The 20,894-nt window shown below is 34.5% G+C and overlaps 1 protein-coding gene across 1 annotated transcript in view; it reads right to left on the bottom strand.

Annotated features, from left to right (window-relative positions):
* Nucleotides 1–20,894, bottom strand: part of LOC141389712 (scavenger receptor class B member 1) — a 116,071-nt gene that overhangs the window by 32,699 nt on the left and 62,478 nt on the right. The window lies entirely within an intron of this gene.

The raw sequence follows: 20,894 nt of genomic DNA, 5'->3' as shown, positions 1-20,894 counted from the left end.
CATTTTTTTTTTCAATTTTTCCCCTTGACCCAGAAACCGTATATATGACATTTTATGACGATCGGTTAACCGTTGTCACCCGGGAGATCCTTCTTTCCATAGTAATTTAGGGCCCAAAGGTGCATTTTCACGAAAATTCTTCGAAAGCCCCATTTATGGTCCAATCGATGAAATGTTTACCAGTTCATTGTTGTACTAAAAACGAAACCTACAAAAAATATAAAAAACGCATCGGATTTTGATATAATTTGTATCGGGTTAATATATTTGTATATTATATCGGATAGAACAAAATTATTATTCTAAGTAAATAATTTAGGATTCTGATCTTTATTTTCTCAAATATTAACAAATCAACCAACCACACTTTACATTTCTAATTGTTTGGGGAAACGAACCACTGTGCCTGTCCACCACCATTTTTGTTGCTAGCGTCGAAAATTCAAACAAACAATCAAACATTTTATGCATTTATTTGAATATTTCTCAGCTGTTAGACGGACGTTATTGCAGTGCAACTGCTTTTTGGTTGCATTTCCCAATTAAATGCTAATAAAAACGTATTTCGTCAATGGAAATTTTCTATTTGAAAAGATGAAATATGTTTTGTGCATTCAATTTGAAATTGTATTGTAATTTTGTTTCTTGCCAGTTTCTGGCAGGATTTTTGACATTCATCAAAGTGATTTTTTTCATTAAATATTGATGATGAATTTATGAATAAATTGTTAATTTTTTCTCTTTCAGTGAACAGCTTTTCAACATTTGTCTATGTTATTATAATGAGGTATTGTTTAACTAAACAAGAAACTTTAATTTTTTTAATCGGAACATTTATATAATTTGTTTTAAGGTAAAAATCGCTACAGGCCTATGGTGCGTATGTGGCTGTAGCGATTTTTACCTCGGAACATTTGGCATCCCTGTTACAGAGTATCCAGCAAAATTAATTGGAAGTGGTTCCATGTTTTATTTGCACAATTTCAAAGAAAGTGGAAAAAATCAAAGATTTTTCTCTGACATTTATTCGAAAAAGAAGCCCAATTCTGAGAAATATTCTTTATGTGATATAATTCATAAATACTGGTAACTCAAAAGTATATGCGGGGGGGATATCTTAGTGAAATCGGACACTTTTTTAAAATAAGGTTTTTGATTTCCTTTATTTTTTGCTGTGGTGATGCTGCTCATCAGCAAAATATTTTAGTATATTTTCAGATTTTTTTTTTGACAAAAGGTTCCAGATATATCGCCCCCTTGAAGAAATCGAGTTCTGTAAGAACTATATGCAAAGAAATATTCATTACTTTTTTAATATTGGTCCAAATAGAAAAAATCTTTAATTGGATTTTTTTATTTTTTTATCAGTTAACTAACTAAAAATAGAAAAAAGTTTGCACAGTGGGCTTGGATGCAATTTTCGCGATTTACAATTTAAATTCCATTTTTATCAATGATTGTACTCTTCGATTTTCTTGACATTTTTTTTTATTAAACTACGAATAATTACAAAAAATTTAAGTGCTATTTGGTAGTGGGATTCGAATAATTACTATTTTTACAGTGTTTTATTTAACTTGTTTTGGTGTCCGTTTAGTTCAAATCTGGTAACTCATTTTTAACACATTTGCAGTTGACCAATCGAACTGAAACTTTGCACACTTTTCAGATTTAGATGACAATACATGAATATGGAATCAAAACTAATATTTGTCCATTTTTACAGTGTTTTATTTAACTTGCTTTTCAAATCTGGTAACTCATTTTCCACACAGTTGCAGTTGACCAATCGAACTGAAACTTTGCACACTTTTCAGATTTGGATGACAATACAGCCTCCATATAGCGGTACCACCCGATTTCAAGTATTATGAGGATTTTATCTTCACTTTTAGCCCGAATTATGGACATAGGTACAGGTTTTGGTATAACCCCAATATAGCGGTACCACCTGATTTCCAGTGTTTTAAGGATTTTATCTTCATTTTTAACCCGAAAAGGGTGTAATTTGGCATTTGGGGTTCCCAATGGTACTGAAACTTCCCCACCAGAAATTGTGGACATAGGTCCATGTTTTGGTATAGCCCTCATATAGCGGTACGGCCCGATTTCAAGTGTTTTAAGGATTTAATCTTCATTTTTAGGCCGACGCTACAAAAACTTCCCAACAAAAAATTATGGACATAAGTCCAGGTTTTGGTATAGCCTTTATATAAAGGTACTACACGATTTTAGGCATTTTTAAGTTTTTATCTAAATTTTCGGCCTAAATTGACTATAATTTTGTTCTCAGTGATCAAAAAATGTTTTTACCAAAAAGTTAAAACAATATAATTTAAAAAAATTAAGTTTCAGTGTTTTATTTAGAAATGCACTTAAAACTAGAAAATAATTTGTCGCTTAGCCTCAATATATATATTCTTTCTCATGATGAAATCTCTCAAATAAAACGCTTGCATTTAAATTATAAACCGTGGCAAAATTAAACGGCAAGCGTTTATTTGAGAGATTCCATTATGAAAAAGAATATTAAAGTTATGAGTATTTCCTTGCATATAGTTTTTACAGAATTCGACTTTTTCAAGACGCGACATCTCTGGAACCTTTAGTCAAAAAAATCTGAAAATATTCTGGAATGTAGCAGCATCACCACAGCAAATCAAAAATCTCATTTTGAAAAATCAACCGATTTTACTCAGAAATCCCCATATTTATGTATGAATGGTTGAATTGCTTTTTTTATTTGTACTATAACTAAGCAAACTAATTCGCATCATAATTAATGATGAAATATGAATCACACCACACCACAACGACGATATAAAATGAAGTGTTGATTACTAATAAATTTATTGATATATTTAAAATAAATGTTAAATGCAATATATTGACCTCTTATGTATATATAACCCATTATTATATAGAATTATGAAGCATTTTTTTCTTGTTTCCTAAAGTCTGCAATTAAATGCATAAATTTATTGCATCAAATTAATGCAACTATTGCAACTTTTGAAAGTTGTTACCAACGGCACGTGTTGCGTGCGAATTTTTGAAATAAATAAAATATTCAAAAAACATTTGTTTGTTGAAATGTCCCACAATTATAGACATTCACTTTACAACTTAATTCTAAATAGAATTTCATTCATCTTTTTGGATGTTTATTAATGAAGCAAAACAATTACTTTTTATCATTGATCAAGCCGATCTTATTCATACCTAATTAACATGCTCTGTCTGTCATATGCTACAGAGCAATTTTAAAGTTCACTAGGAAACGTCTGAGTAATTACATTCCAGCTGTGAAGTTTAATCTCAATAAATTATAGATTAACAAGACACGTGAAACAATGTTAAGTGCAGTGGTGTATTGACAGATTGAAATTAAATGATTGATTTATAAGGGGACATAGAGTTTATTATAAATACCATATTATTAAATACAATATACTCAAGTTTATATGAATAGGTTCGCTATTAGGAGGGTTGGAGTTTTTTATTGGGATGACGACTTCTATTTTGCTTTTCAAAATAGTCATGGTTACTCCCATAGTCGTTGTTTTAATATTTTATTAATAAACAAGCGAACTGATGAAGATCTGTGGCGAGATCTGAAAATATAGTCTTCCCTGCCTCACCCCTTGCTTTGCTATTTTCATAAAGAATTAAGTGAAGAATTATAGAATTAATAAATAATATTGATGTTGTATTTGTTTCGGCTGAAGGTCATTCATCAATATTAAAAATAGTCAGGTCAACAATAAACAACAACAGCATTAATAAATAATTTCAAAATAGGGCTTAGTAACTGGCTGAGAACATTTTTCTTTAATTTTGGGCCATGTTATCTCAAATCATTACACACAGTTGATGTATGTATGTACAAGCTCTGAGCAAAATGAAACCCTTATGACCTGATCAAAAATAAAAAAATATATTTATTCATCAGTAACTATCTTGTCCCCTTAAAAGCAATCCCCTTCAGATGTAATACACTTTTGTGTTTTTTTCTAATCCTCTACATAATTCTGAAACGCGTGTTTTGATAAAGCCAATAGGAACAATCTTAGCTGCCGCACGTTTCATACCAAAAACATCCGTAAAAATTACTTGGTATGAGCAAAACGATATGCCAATTTTATCAGCAATTTGATTATCAGAAATAATTTTCAATTATCAGAAATAATTTTCAATGTTTTCACCGGTTGTCCATTCATTCCATTCTTCGAATAGTAAAAAATCGAAGAGCACACCAAAACACGGCTAACCTTATTATATGTCAGAAAGAAACAATCCAAAATTGCGTTAAGTTCGTCCGAACTTTTTATGCCCCTCACCACGAGTTGTATTGAAGCAAAATGGAATAAATACTTTCCTTTATTGCCTGCATTAACGCACCGTGCGTTAACTAACTTGAGATGAAAGGTGCTTACACCTGGGAAGTTTTTGCGCATTCTGAAACTACAATGTTTATATATGAGAAAAATCTAAAATCAAAAAAAGTCGCAGGAGAGATTTTCAAAGAAAATGTTGTAGAGAATTTTCACTGCTACAACATTTTCTTTAGTCCCATTACGATACGACTCGCGGTTTCCAAGCAAAATCCTGAAAACCTAAAAAAAACCTAAAAATGTGAACATTGACAGCGATTTATTTAAAAATCCATCCAGCGATTATTTCGTGTTTTTGGATTTTTCTCACCTATAAAAAATTGCTGTTTCAGAATCCGCAAAAACACCCAAGATGTAAGCGGTTTTCACCTAAAGTTAGTTAAGGCGCATCGTGCACGACATTGTTTTGAAATGAATCGACACAGACAGTGCATTGTCCCAATTTGAACTTCAATATCTCAAAATTGGTAAATCCTAGGAAAAAGTCATAAAGGTCTTGTAGAGAATATTCGCTGCTGCAACATTTTATTTAGTCCCATTACGATACGACTCGCGGTTTACGAGCAAAGTCGTGAAAACCTAAAAAAACCCTAAAAATGTGAACTTTGACCGCGATTTATTTGAAAATCCCTCCGTCGATTTTTTTTTGAGTTTTCTCTTCTATGAGCATTGTAGTTTCAAAATCCGCAAAAACATCCCAGGTGTAAGCACATTTCATTTAAAGTTAGTTTAGGCGCACCAAGAACAATGTTCCGAATAAAATTTGTGTGTTCACATTTCGGTCCGCAAAAATGACTAAGAACCCACGAAATAAAAAAAGGGCGGTACCGTTACATGGGGGCAAAATTAAATCGTGGATCCATTCTCTGCTTGAATGTTTTATACAGCTAGCGAAGACTAGATACCAACTTTCGGTTGTTTCGTTGAGATAATGTGTTGGGAGGTGTTGTTCTATGGTAGCTATATAAAAACGTGGACCGATAGCGACAAATTTATGGGGGAAAATGTTGTACTCCCAACGAAGAGTAAATACGAAATATCAGCCATGGTGCGATAATTAGGCTCTGTAGGGGGTATACCAAGACGTTAATCTACACAGACAATTTCTGGGGGAAAGTTTTGTAGGCCCAAAGAAGGCTAAGTACAAAATTCCAATTTTGGTAAGATAATGTGACTAAAACTTTCACAATACAGAAAATCGGGATGTACGCGCTATATCAACACGAGGACCTTTACTGAAAAATTTCTAGGGGAAAGTAATATAACCCAAAAGATGACTAAATACCAAACTTCAGCCATTTTGGTAAGATAATGTGACTAAAATTTTAATATACAGAAAATAGGGAGGTACCGTCCTAGGGGGGCATATCAAAACGTGGACCATACCACCAATGAAGTCCACATGCTAACACCTTGAAAATACAAAAATTTCTGGTAACCCCACAGAAAACAAAAAACATCAAATTTTCGTCATTTTCTTAGGATAATGGCTAATATCTTCAAAATACCGAAAATCATGCTATATCAAATCGTGGGTCTAAAAAAATATTTTGGTGAAAATGTATTTTAGCCTATGGAGACGCAAATTACCAAATTACATATTGTGTATTTATTTGAGCTGAAGTCCATATTTTGTTGCTTCTATATTTGAAGAACAAAATGTTTAACAGTGGGTAATGAAATTGATTACTACGAGCGGAGGCAGAGAAGACTATAGTTTCGGAAGCAGCCAAACTTCCTCATCAGTTCCCTTAACCGCGGACTCTGTGTCAATAAGCAGGTCAATAAAAGTGACCAGACAGCGGTTAAGGGAACTGATGAGGAAGGAAGGAAGGAAGGCCTCCAAAGGTTTGATGCTTTGATGAAAAAAGGGCCATTTAGTCAGGACTATATCTTCCAAACCGTTAGGAAATTGGAATTTATCTCAGAGGCAAAGCTGTAGCTCTTGTCTTAAAGAACAAAAATTGTGAACACATATAACAGATCAAACTTCATCTACGAGGTCAAAATCGCCATGGCCAAATTTCTTTTAAATTTTTTTTCTCAAGTTTTGTTTACAGCTTTCATACCGATCAAATTTGAAGCAAACAGCTAACTACAAAAATGTACCTCAGATCCCAATAAACATCTTTCTAGAATATACGAACTCTGTAGAAACCGATCTTAATGGTCAAAATAGCAAAACATTTGCGATTTTTTACCTCTTTTCTAGGATTCTGCTCCATAGATATTTAACCGTTCAAAATTCAAGAAAACAATTAACCCTAATAGCGTAGCAAAGGCATCAATAAACAACTTTCTGGAACATGCGAAATGTCTATGAAGGGTTCTTAATGGTAAAAATAGCAAAAATCTTTTGAAAATATCCAATTTTTATACTTTTTCTCCGACTCTGGTCCAAAGATACGCAACCGCCCAAAAATTAAGGATACAGTCAACTACAAACATGTACCTTAAATTTCAACAAAAAAGTTTCTAGAACAAATGAAGATTCTAGGAACGATTCTTCAAGCTAAAAATTCGATTATTTTAGATCATTCTTTCCTGTTCAGGTCCGTAAATAACAAACCTTACAAATTTCCTTGAGTTTTTAACAGTTTGTTATTTCCAAACCTGAGCAGGGGAATGTTAAAAATAATTTAATCGTTCGTGAATTTCAGCCCTATGAATCATTCCCAGAATCTTCATATGTTCTAAAAAGTTGTTTATTGAAATCTTAGGCACATTTTTGTGGTTGACTGTATCCTTAATTTTTGGGCGGTTGCGTATCTTTGGGCCAGAGCCGGAGAAAAAAGTATAAAAATTGGATATTTTCAAAATATTTTTGCTATTTTTACCATTATGAACCCTTCATAGACATTTCGCATGTTCCAGAAAGTTGTTTATTGATGCCTTTGCAAAGCTTTTAGGGTTGACTGTTTTCTTGAATTTTGAACGGTTTAATATCTATGGAGCAGAATCCTAGAAAAGAGGATAAAACTCGCAAATGTTTTGCTATTTTGACCATTAAGATCCGTTTCTACAGAGTTCGTATATTCTAGAAAGATGTTTATTGGGATCAGAGGTACATTTTTGTAGTTAGCTGTTTGCTTCAAATTTGATCGGTTCGAAAGCTGTAAACAAAACTTAAGAAAAAATTTTAAAAGAAATTTGACTATGGCGATTTTGACCTTGCAGATGAAGTTTGATGGGTTATATGTGTTCACAATTTTTGTCCTTTGAGACAAGAGCTACAACTTTGCCTCTGAGATAATTTCCAATTTCCTAACGGCGTGGAAGATATAGTCCTGACTAAATGACACTTTTTACATCAAAGCATCAAACCTTTGGAGGCCTATAACCGTGAAAGTTAATGAGATAGGAAAAAACGGCGAGACACGCGTCTCATTTTTGGTGTTCTATCACACTATGGAGTCAGAATATGGTTAATAATTTTCATGTTGCACAGTGACATTTTTTCGACCATATTTTTGCAAAGCCCAAATATGGGTTTCGTAGTCTCCAAGAATACTGCGAGTAGTATCCGGAGTCTATCGTTTGTATCGCCGAACTCCTGATAAAAATTATTTTTTATACCCTCCACCATAATATGGAGGGTATAATTAAATTTGTCATTCCGTTTGTAGCACATTGAAATATTCCTCTAAGACCCTATAAAGTACATATATATATTCTTGATCAGGGTAAAATTCTAAATCGATATAAACATGTCCGTCCGTCTATTGAAATCAAGATACAGCTCGCAATTTTTAAGATAGAGCTTTGTAATTAGCTATATAGGTGTCTATTATTCCTAGGATGTTTGGTATTGCAAATGGGCTATATCGGTGAACGTTTTGATATAGCCCCCATTGAACGGTACCACCCGATTTTCGGTATTTTGAAGGTTCTAGCTTCATTATCACACCGAGATGGCTAAAATTTGGCACTTAGCCTTCGTTGGGGGTATACAACTTTCTCCGAGAATTTTCTTGGTATGGGTCCACGCTTTCAGATAGCCCCTATTGATCGGTACCTCCCGATTTTGGGTATTTTGAAGGTTGTGGCCTCAATATTTCTTCGAAATGGCTGAAACTCGGTATTTAGTCTTCTTTGGGGTATAAAACTTTCCCCCAGAATTTGTTTGGTATGGGTCCACGCCTTCATATAGCCCCCATTGAACGTTACCTCCCGATTTTTCGATATTTTGAAGGTTGTGGTCTCAATATTCCTTCGAAATGGCTGAAATTTGGTATTTAGTCTTCTTTGGGAGTTCGAAACTTTTCCCCAGAAATTTGTCGGTACAGGTCCACGCCTTCATCTTGCCCCCGTAGAACGGATTTCCGGTATTTTGAAGGTTATGGCCACAATAATCCATTGAAATGGCTGAAACTTGGTATTTAGTCTTCGTTGGGGGTATTCAACTTTCCCCTCTAAATTTGCCCATATATAGGTCCACGGCTTCATATCGCTCCCATAGAACCTCCCGCTTTTCGGTATTTTGAAGGTTGTGGCCTCAATATTCATCCGAAGTGGGGGTATAAAACTTTCCCCCAGGAATTTGTTGGTACAGGCTCACGCCTTACTACAGCCCTCTTTAGAACGGTACCACCAGATCTTCGTTATTTTGAAGGTATTGGCTTCATTATCACACCGAAATGGCTAAAAGTTGGTACTTTGTCTTCGTTGGGGGTATAAAATGTCCCCTTCATATAGCACCCAAGGAGCGGTACCCCACGATTTCCGGCATTTTACAGGTTGTGGCCTCAATATTCCTTGGAAATTGCTGAAATTTGGTATTTAGTCCTCATTTGAGGTATAAAACTTTCCATATAAAATTTGTCGGCATAGGTCCACACCTTCATATAGCCCCCATAGATAGGTACCTCCCGATTTTCGGTATTTTGAAGGTTGTGGCCACAACAACCCACCGAAATGGCTGAGCTTTCGTATTTAGTCTACGTTGGAAGTAAAACCCTTTCCGGCTGAATTTCGTCGGTATAGGTCCACGTTTCGATATAGCCCCTATAGAACGGTACCTCCCGATTTTAGTAATTGTGAAAGATGTGACGTCAATATCCCACCGAAATGACTGAAATGTGTTATTTAGTCTTCCATTGGGTTATAAAATGTTCGTCAACAATTTGTCGGTAGAGATCGACGTTTTGATATAGCTCCCATTGAACGGTACCTCCCGTATTTCGATATTTTGAATGTTAACGACATTGTTCTACCAAAATTGCTGAAATTTGGTATTAAGTCTTCTTCATAAACGTAAGGAAACTAATTGTTCCATTCTGTTTTGCACCCAAATATATTATTTGTTTGCTACATTTTTTTCTTCTTGTATAAATCGGGAGCTAAAACGTTCACCTATAATTATTGAACATATTAGAAAATATTAACTTAATCAAATAAGAAATGTAGATAAAATCATAAAAATACTTTATATTTTTGATGGTACCCATTTATGAAGACTTGTAGAAATCTTCTCCCATCCCTAATATGCACCAAAACCGTGTTCCGTTATATTGATTGAGACGTAAATATTCGAAAATTATTAACATTAAACCACCCAAATACTGCCCTGAATTAATCTGCCTCTTTGGGGATCGTCGTCGCTTCTACGCCTTCTATTGCACCATACACACAGCACTCTATTATGAAATTAGCGAGAGCCCTGTTGTTACGCTCTTTGACAAAAATCCTCTATCCACCCATAAAAAATATATTCTAACATAAAAAATATGTTGGTACCCAAATAAATAGAATAGAGATATGTTACAAAATGTTGCAAACATATATTTGATTGGAACCAAACATAATATGTTTGCAACCAGTCCCAAACATATATTTTTCTGCGTGTGTAATTTCAGCATTCAATCGTTTGTCATTCGTTTTGGAACCCCGGGGCATAAAATTCAATAATTTCCATCTTACCAGATGCTGCTAAGTAGCTGATACATTGACAGGGTACAATGTCTCCTTCAAGTTTTAAACAACTCGTCGGTTAAGCAATTGGTTCCATTCATCAGATAAATGAGAAATTTACATTTCACGCCCTACAACTAATGAACAATTATAGCCCTTATGCTATGACGGTAGGTACTCAATACTAGTTCTAGGGAAAAACATCTGTTATGTAACAATTAAAAAATTAACAATTAATTAAATTAACTCAAAACATCACTTAGAGCAATAAAGCTGATGAAAACATTTCAGCATTTGATGTGTTTTGTTTTGGTATTTAGCTACCGTTTGATTTGTTTTTTTTTTCTCACTTTCTGTTTATATTTCATGTCTTCTTTATGTTGGCTATTTTAGTGGCATTTCATAATTTTTTATGCGATACTGATGATGATAAATTTAACAAGTATGCGGCGACATTGCTATTTTTGTGCGTTTCTCTTTGCACGCCAGCTTCTTCAAGTTCAAGTTCATTTAAATGATGTGAGTTTTTTTTTTGTTGGTTGTTAAAGCAACTTTCGAATAAAAAAAGTGAAAAAGAAAAAAAATAAGCGGTGTTTGTTGTCAAACAAACGGTTCATCTCACGAATAGCGGTCGTAAAATTGAGGGAGGTATGAAGATTGGCTTGGTCGTTTAGTTATGGCGTGACATGGTGATAATAAGGTAAATCCGTACATACATACATATGTATGTACATTTGTTGATACTCACAAACATTAAGACGGCCATTAACAAACTGACAGCTTTAAGGAAGTGCTCTGTGCGTTTCACTTTAACGAGTTATGAAGCATCCAAACTTTACGATAAATGACACGAAAACCTCGTTTAAGATCGATAAGTTTATCTTTTGTGTTGTTGTAGTCGTTTTTATTTATCATTGCAAATGTCAGATCAATCATTTTTATGTGACATAAGTGGAGGAGGTTATGACCAAAATAATAAAATAAAAGGTGTGGCAGTTGGCAGTTTAAATTTTTTGGAAAAAATAAAATAAATATAAATAAAAGTAAATAAATAATACTAATAATATGGAAGTGGTTATTGTATAGTTTATTGTCAAGGCAATTGCTATAGGCAATGTACATAGTTTTACTGTTAGATATTGTTAAATATGCTCTACATTAAATTGTTTATAAAGTAGAGAAAGGTATGTGATAAACTGTATTCAAATTTTAAGGAATCAAATCAGAAGGCAGAACAACCAAAATTATTATTATAAAAATTAAGAAAATAGGCCCTGGGATAGGAAAATCAGCAATTTCTCTGTAGAATAGCATTAAAGTTGTCAGTGGTTTGAAAACACTGAAATAACAAGTAAGAAAGTATCAGTCAGCTGTGCTGACGGAGAAATACCCTCAGCCACTGACCAAAAAAAACGTATCTTATATAAAAGAGCTTAGTGATAAGTGAGTGAGTGTGTGAGTGACAGATCATCGCCCAGATGAAACGGCTGAAGCTAGAAGCTTGACATTTTGATTGTGGTTTGCAGTTAGTGTGTAGGGGTAAGATAAGGCTGGGTTTTTGAAATTCGAACTGGAAGGGTACGAAAAGTACTAAAAGGTACTAAATATGGTACCCTTTGTATTAGGAAAACGGGAAGAGCTAGACTTCTGAAATTTGGAATGAAAGTATCTTATGGGGGTTAGAAAGATGTACCGAAGAGTTGTTGGAAATTCGATCAGCATAAAATTCTATGTCGATTTAACCATGTCCGTCTGTCTGTTGAAATCAAGATACAGCTTGCAATTTTAAAGATAAAGAGTCAATATTTGGTACAGAAGTTTTTATTACTTGCAGGATGGTTGGTGTTGAAAATGGGATATATCGGTCCACGTTTTGATATAGCCCCATAGAACGGTACCTCCCGATTTTCGGTATTTTGGGGTTTTTGGCTTCATTATCCCACCAAAATGGCTGAAATTTGATATTCAGTTATCTTTGGGTGTATATAACTTTCCACCTGAAATTTGTTGGTATAGGTTCACGCCTTCATCAAGCGCCCATAGAACGGTACCTCCCGATATTCGGTATTTTGAAGGTTTTAGCTTCCTTATTGCACCAAACTGGTTGAAATTTGGTAATTAGGCGCAGCTAAGTACTTTCGTAGATGAAAGGAAACTAATTATTCCATTCTATTTCAACGAACTTAACGTTTTCTTACTTGTTATACAATCATTTGATTCCAGATGCCGATTTCCCGCTGATGATTTCAACTTTGAGGAAAATGTAATTTATTTCACAACTAAGGCGAAGCGTTGAACGATGTTTCAATATATTTTTTCTTTTTAAAAGTGTGACTTTTTATAAATTATTTAATTCCGTTTTTTCTTTTATTAAAGTCTGTTACGTATTTCTTTGGAATTTTGTATGTTCCTATGGGTCTGTTGTTGCTTTTGTGTTTGGTATTTCGAAGCATTTCAATAAACCAACACTATTTATAAATGTGTGTATATGTTAGAGATAGCCAGTGAGCGCTTACTTAGAGCAAGCGAGCATACATTTCAATGTATTTTACATTGAAATTTACGCTTCCTTGCTCTCAGTAAGCGCCCACTGGTGCATGTGTTTTGTTTTTATACCCTACACCACCTTGTGGTAAGGGGTATTATGTCTTTGTGCATTAGTTTATAACATGCAAAAGGAAACGAGATAGACCCATAGTTCCTTTTAGGGATATACATAGATATAAGGATATACATAGTCCGTCTGTCCATGTATTTTTGTAAACAAAGTACAGGTCGCATTTATTGTCCGATTCGCATGAAAATTGGGGAAGATAGTTTTTTTGGCCAAAGGACGAACGCTATTTGTTTTGGTAAAAATCGGTTCAGATTTGGATATAGCCCCCATATATATCTTCGCCCGATTTAAGGCATTTGGTGCACGAAACACGCTATATATGTCCGATTTCAATGAAATTTGAAATGTGCGACGGAATTTAGTCTAGAAATAAGTGTGCCAAATTATATAGAAATCGGTTCAGATTTGGATATAGCCCCCATATATATTTTCGCCCGATTTAAGGAATTTTGTGCACGAAACACGCTATATATGTCCGATTTCAATTATATTTGGAATGTGCGACGGTATTTAGTCTAGAAATAAGTGTACCAAATTATATAGAAATCGGTTCAAATTTGGCTATAGCTCTCATATATTATTTAGGCAGATTTGAGGTATATGATGCACGAAACACGCTATATTTGTCCGATATAGCCCCTAGAAGGCTAACTCCCGATTTTCTGTATTTTCAAACCTCATTGTCACTCAGAAATGGCTGAAAGTCTGAATTTTCCCCCAGAAATTTGGTCCTCAGGATCCACGTTTAATTAAAATTGTTTGGGTGTAATTTTTTTGGTGGTGGAGGGGCAAGTTTATTAAGTTTTTGTATGAGGGAAGGGGGGAGAGGGCTCAAGTTATCCAACTCACCTTGCTCGAAATCGAGAAGAGTTTCACTCGCGATAGGAATTCGAGGGAGTATTCACAGCTCTGGTTTAATACGGATATCATGTAACGGTACCGCCCCATTTTTATACTTCGTGGGTTCTTTGTCACATTTCAAACCGAAATGTGGCTACAAAAGTTTTATTCGGAAAATCATTAACATTAACACATAGCCTTGTATGTGTTGGTAAAGATGCCGCAGCGGAAGAGCTTCCATAAACTAAAAGATCTAAATTTCCATTTCACTTCAATACAACTCATGGTAGAGTGCTTAAAAAGTTCGGATCGGTCCATTGCTTTGACCCCAAAATGAGGTCAACTTACAGCTTGTTAGTCTGGAGATTTCTCAAAGAAGGTAACAGGCAGGCTATCTGGCTTCTAAAGCTCAAACATTTTGCGAAGAAGGTACCTGAAGGAATGGACAGATAATATCTGGACCATTATATTTGGACTTGCCACACAAGATATAATGTCTCAGTAGATCGCGAGATGTAGGTTAGGCAAAAATTTCCAAAGGATCCTCGTGCAGACCTTAAACAGTACTCAAGCAAAAAGAGTGCACCATTTTCGAACTTTAACTAATTTTGGAGAAAATGTTATGAAATCCAAAGTTTGTTTCGGTTGCACTGTTTTACCATTTTAGCAAATATTTTTGAATTTTTGTGGGACAGGTACAGGAAGGAGTGGGCCGATGAGCCCAATCTTCGAAATTTATCTAAGATTCGTAGAAATGTTACTATATGCAAAGTTTGGACCAACGAAGTACTCATTGCGAAAGTTGTCGTGCGCCTCAGCCTCTATATATTGTGGTTGCAGGAGCTATTACAGATTTCGAGCTATTTGCTCAGGAAGTACTGGCGTGCCCCAGAAAAAAAAACTTGTACTGTTGCACTGCCCAATGACAGATTTTTGAGGCAACAAGTCACTGGAAGCTGCTGGACCTTTCAAATTTCGTCCTGATGTTTATAGTGAGCATAAAAATATATCTTCAAAATTTGGAAGGAATCGGTTCAGATATAGATATAGCTTTCGTATATATGTTTCAATCGATGTTATCCGATTTTATATTTTAGCCGCACTTAGGTCACAATTTGCATCCGATGACTTTAAAATTTGATATGGTACATCCTAATCAATTAAGAATCACGTCCAGAAAATTTGGTTCTGATCGGTTCAGGTATATATATCTACATATATATAGAAAATTATTCAGATCTGCCATGATGTTCGAAATATAAATCCTCCGAAATGGCTGGACTGTAGATTCTTTAGGTCTTAGAATAGATCTTAAGGTTATTTTTTATCCCGAAAATGGAGGAGGCGGGGAACCTCCCCCACAACGGGTTTTAGCCAAACGCGAAATCTAAGAGATTATTTGACGTATTGGGATACAATACAATAGTAATTGTGACCTCCATCATTAATTGATTATTTCGAAGTAGAATACCGCGATCGCGTTAAATTTTTGAATACTTTATAATTACAGGTCAAGATTTTTAAATTTAGTAGGTTTTTGTTGTCCCAATTACTAAATAAAGAGATCTTGAACATAAAAGATTTCAATGCTTGGTATAACTCGATTAAGATAACTATCAAATTTCGCGACTTGTGACATACTGACAAGTTCCACTCTCAGCCCAGCATAATACTTAAAAATATCCAAATTTTTAAGTATCACGCTATTTGTAAGTATTTTTCTATTAGTTTACGGATCCATACGGAGATAAAATTTTCTACACATATACTACTCACCATTACCTTTTACCACATATATATAGTTTCGCGAATACGTCGCAATACCGAGAGTTCTATTCCAAAAACTACACAAAAAATACACCACAAGTCTACATCAAATATTCCTTATCAAATCTAACTTTTTTTAATTCTTAATCAGAATATTAATTTACATACGTTTACACGTGTTATCCATTAAAAAAGCTGTTTATTATATTAGCGGTTTTTAATTGTCGAGCGAAACAAATTTGTTCTTCGTTTGATAGATTTTTATAAAATTTTACAATGTAAGATGCAGTATCTTTGACAGCCCGGTATGTGGTCATGAAGCATTCCAGGTTGAAATGATTCCGTTTCTAAGTGGCTCAAAGTGTTAAGAATCTAATCCCGTTACTATTTTATCCAAATATATGACTTCAAAAATAGACTTTTGCCTCAGAAACCTGTCATTGTGATTCGACAGCAGGCCATAAACAGCACTTTTCCGAAAATTTGTGTGGGAGGTACCCGAAGGAATGGACTGATCTATGTCTCGTAGAAATATTAAGAAGATAAAGAAGTTATTGGTTCACTTCGTTGAACTTAATCTAGGTTTGGAGAAAATACTACTAAAGCCAATATTTGGACCGAATCGATCGATCCGTTCGAGAGCTATAGTGCATTCCAGCCAGACAGACGTTGTACGGTCATTGCTAAATTTAATTTGTCTGAAATATTTTTACATTTTGGCCGTAGACTAAAGGGTGAGGGTATAATGAGGGCTGTTGGTGGTTAGTAATCTGTCGACTGTCGATTTTCGCTTTGTTCAGGTACCTCACTGCGTCCCCGCCTTGAATGGGGTGGGTCGAACATAAAGAAATTTGTAAAAAAAATTGTATGTCCAAACGAAAGGGTGAAGTGTTTTTCTCCGCTATCGAACCTAAGGCCTTTTACCAAAGTTCAAAACATATTAGTCCAATGTAACAATTACAGAAGTAAATCAATTTAAATAACCAATTATTATTTAATTTTTGCACTTAATAAAATCTGCAATTCTATATTACGACTAATTTACATCATGCCAACCAACAAAGCCCAATTACAATACACTTTCATGCAATAATCGAGGCGATTGTTTGACCTCCGATGAATTAAAATAAACTTGTTTTTCTTACGTAGATTCTGACTTCGACAACACTAATGACAACGGACCCAGATAACCTCTAATAATTACACGGAATTTTTTATTTCCAATTGTGGTTGTAATTATCAAGAAATCAGTTGCAAACGTTGTTTGCAATTCCATATCCAGACGTATTACTTCATACGTATTCTCAGGAAAACCTCGCTTGCAATCAAAATCTTTTTTAGAATTCCTATAAAATTCGAAAATGTTTGTTGGTAAATAGCTGTGCAGATTTATACATAAGTATCCACCTAAAAACTAGTTAACCGACTGACCCACTATTTTGTTATGAGTGTAATCGACACATGAAATAATCAACTCTAGCACTTGGTAACAAACATTGCAAAAGTAGTAGCAACAGAGATTGCCGTAACTCAAAATTTACGCTCACCAAATTAACAAAAATCCGTAGCATGTTTACTACAGAAAACAGAAGAAGAAGAAAAACAACATCAAATCAAATAAAAAATAACGCATTTCAAGTTGTTGAATGAAATGGAATCTTAGCGCTCACATGGTATAGCTGAAACATGGGCCTGTCCAGTCTAGTCTAACTAGACGGCTGAGAAAAAAAGAGTCAATGATCTAGCAGTTATGTACATAAGTACGAACATATGTACAAACATAAGTAGATTCAATTCACTTGTTCACCAGCAATGAAATCAAAATACCCCAACCACCACACCTCAATACTTCAAATAATAACAAAAAACACTTCTAATGCTTCTAGGCAACACACTGCGGCTATGCATGCACATGGCTACGCCGAGCATGCCAGTCAGCTGCTATTGCCGCATGCATGCCGTATGATAACAACAAAAAATCTCTATAAACAGTAAACAGGTATTCTGGTTTCAATACTTCCGATTCGGTAACAAAAAAATACTTTGTAAGTCTATATTTCAAATACACACCAAAACAAACAAAACAAATGTATCGTTCAAAATAAAAAAACCTGCAAATATATTCAACGGACAGGCAGACATCAGCATTGTCAGCATCCAACAACACCAAAATAGACATGTTTTAAGCATTTTGCAGTGGTATTCGTTCGTATATTGACCAACAAACAATAATATCACACAAGCGCCACACAGCAAACATGCCGTTACTATCAGTCAGTTTTGTACTCTGTAAACATACATACATATTAGGGTTAGACTTTTTTACAACCTCATATCCCTGTATCATAGCGTAATGAGTTTATACATAAGATTACATAAAATCTTAATTATAAACTGATTCGGTAAAAAAAGATTTCGCACAAAAAGCGTTTAAAGTTTTTATTTTTCAGAACTTTTGACAATTTTCTGAAGTCACTATAAGCAGACATTTAATAGAAACCAAGGTATAGGGGCACACAACATAACCGAAATGACATAACCGTTGGTTTCTCACTATTTTATAGTCGAATTATTACATATATCATTTTATATTATATATAACATTATTTCATATATCATAAAAATTAAAAGTGGTTTGTGCAGGACATTTTTCAATATTTATATGAAATAAACGTTATTCAATGGTGGGCAAATTGCGAGAGACTCATATATTTTTTATACTTTTGTGTATGAGGCCGAGCATTTCTGCCCAACAGTGGTTATTTTAGTCATTCATAGGCAAAAGGTCATTCATTCGTGCAAGAGGAAATAATTTTTTGAGAATTTTTTTTTCATTTCATAGTATTTTTTCAAATTTGTTTTTTTTAAGTAGTTTGTGCGGAACCTTTTTTATAATAAAACGGAATGAATGGTATTTTAGGCATTAGTAGGCAAAAGTTCATTCTTTCTTACTACAGAAATCATTTTTAAGAAAAAATGTCAAAAAGTCATAACCCTAATACATATCTGTATCTAAATGTCTACAATGTCGAAATTAGCTGCTCAATTTTCAATCAGCCTGAACTTCCATGTCGTTCAAAGAGCCGCTAATAATTGATTGGTTTTTGTTGACAAAGAGCGCGTATAAAAAAAGTTGCCCACCATACACGGACGGTACTAAACGTCAAATTATTACGCTCAATTTTATTGAATATAATTGAGCGGGGAAATCCCATTAAATGTCAACATTTATGACTGAGTAGTGTAAACACACTATTATTTATTTACGATGTATTTAACAATGTTGTTAAATGAGAGAATATGTCAAAATGTGTGGCACATAAACGGTTTTTATGTTCAAATAAATTACAATTGGTTGGTTGGTAGTTGGGATATTTTGTAATATTGATTGGAGGGAATTATAGTTGTGACATCGGTGGGTAACAATAAAATATGAGTCAATAGAACTATAGTAAAAGTTTGGTTTTTAATTATGCGTTACCGACAAAGGTATATAGCTTGAACATTTTATAACATCAGCCTTTACTCTTGCAACCCACGTCGAAATCAGTTTCTGATAATATGGAGTCGGCTTGGCTCTATACTCCCATCGTACAATAACTCTAGAACGGATCAATCGATTAGGTCCAAATTTTTCACATCGAAATATTTTGTCCAAACATTGATTAAGTTCGAAGATAAACACTGTCGGTTCACTTCTTCAGATACCTAAAAGTTCCATATTTATACCCATGGCACAATTACACAGGTAGTGGCATCGTAAAAATTTGAATATGTTATGTCAAAACTTTCTTTAAGTTGTTGGGGAAATTACAACAAAAATATTTTTTTTATAAAGTGATTTGACTTTTCATATTCGATCAGCTGGTGTGATACCACTACCTGGTAGTTCTGCCATGTTTATACCCTACACCACAATGTGGAAAGGGTATTATAAGTTTGTTTTGGTAAAAATTCGTGTAACACCGCGAAATATTCGTCGGAGACCCCCAATGTGGTATACCAATCTTCATATCTCGATGAGATAAAGCGATTTTGAGATGTGTGTCCGTCTGTCCATTATAAATTGTAAACACGCTCCAGGCCGCAATTATGGACCGATCGTCACGAAATTTTGTATGGAGGTCGGGTTCAGGCCAGAATAGATCCCTATTCTTATTGGTGACGATCGAGAAATATTTAGCGGGTGAAATGGACCAAAAACATAATATTTATTCAATTTTCTAGCGGCTCTGTAGGTTGCAATAAAAGTCCGATCAACGCGAAATATATAAGGTAAGAGTATATGACTGAGAAGAAGCTTGCAATTTGAGATGGCGATCAGATAATATTTAGAGGGTTAAATGGACCACAACTTTTGTGTGAAAATTGTGAAAATTTTTAATATACAACTTATATCTTTATTCCTGGAAGACAAGTAAGCCACCCTTGGAAATGAAACGGTTGACCTTTCAATTGATGCCAGTTGTGTTGGTGTGCATGATCAGATAACAGAGTTACATCCCAATATTTTCAGTTATTCGTATATAGTGTAATCATGAACTCGTTAGAGGTCGCAATTTTACCCCAATAGTCACGAAAATTTTCACCGGGTAAGAGTTTAGGTCAAAGAAGATGCCTAAAATTTTGAATGATAATCTGATATTATTTAGCGGGTGAAATGGACCATTACTTTTGTATGAAAAATATACAAATTTTATTTTTGGTCGATATTTTAATTCTTTGAGGACATATATCGGCAAAGTAGCCGATTTGATTTGTGAAAAGCTAATTCCCAGGGCTAAAGGTGTAGGGTATCACATGGTCGGCCCCGTCCGATTATATCCTTGGCTTACTTGTTTTCTCTAAAATCGTGTACGAAAACTATCGACAGGAGTAGCCATAGGTTTAAATATATATTTTAAAGTATTAAGTTAGATAGATATTGCGCCCACTAGTCATTTCATTGGGTCATCGTATAACTCTTGGACCAGTACGCCAGGAAGTATGTACATGTCCACTAGTTAAACTAAATTTGAACAAAATATTAGGAGATCCAAAGTTTGGACCAAATTTGTTCCATAGATATCGTGCATACCATTTAAGTGACCTTTTTTAAATATTTGGGGGAAGACCGGAAGTTGTGGACCGATTTTGTGTATCTTCGAACTGAAACTATGACAACTTATGACGAAGGCCAAATTTTGGACCAAATCGGTTGATCAGTTCGAGGGATATCGCGCTCTCCAACCACTACACTTGGTGTCATAGGGGATTTTTACAACTTCTGATTAATTTCTCAGGAAGTATGGACTTGTCCCTGATAAAACCTGTGCTGCCGTAATGGCGGCAGCAAATACAACTTGTTACAGCAAAAATCTAAAGGC

This window comes from Musca autumnalis, unplaced genomic scaffold (genome assembly GCF_047663935.1).
Source record: "Musca autumnalis isolate F117 unplaced genomic scaffold, ASM4766393v1 scaffold_1, whole genome shotgun sequence".
NCBI classification, from domain to species: domain Eukaryota; kingdom Metazoa; phylum Arthropoda; class Insecta; order Diptera; family Muscidae; genus Musca; species Musca autumnalis.
Note: the sequence above shows the minus strand (reverse complement) of the source record. Positions and strands in the feature narration are given on the sequence as shown.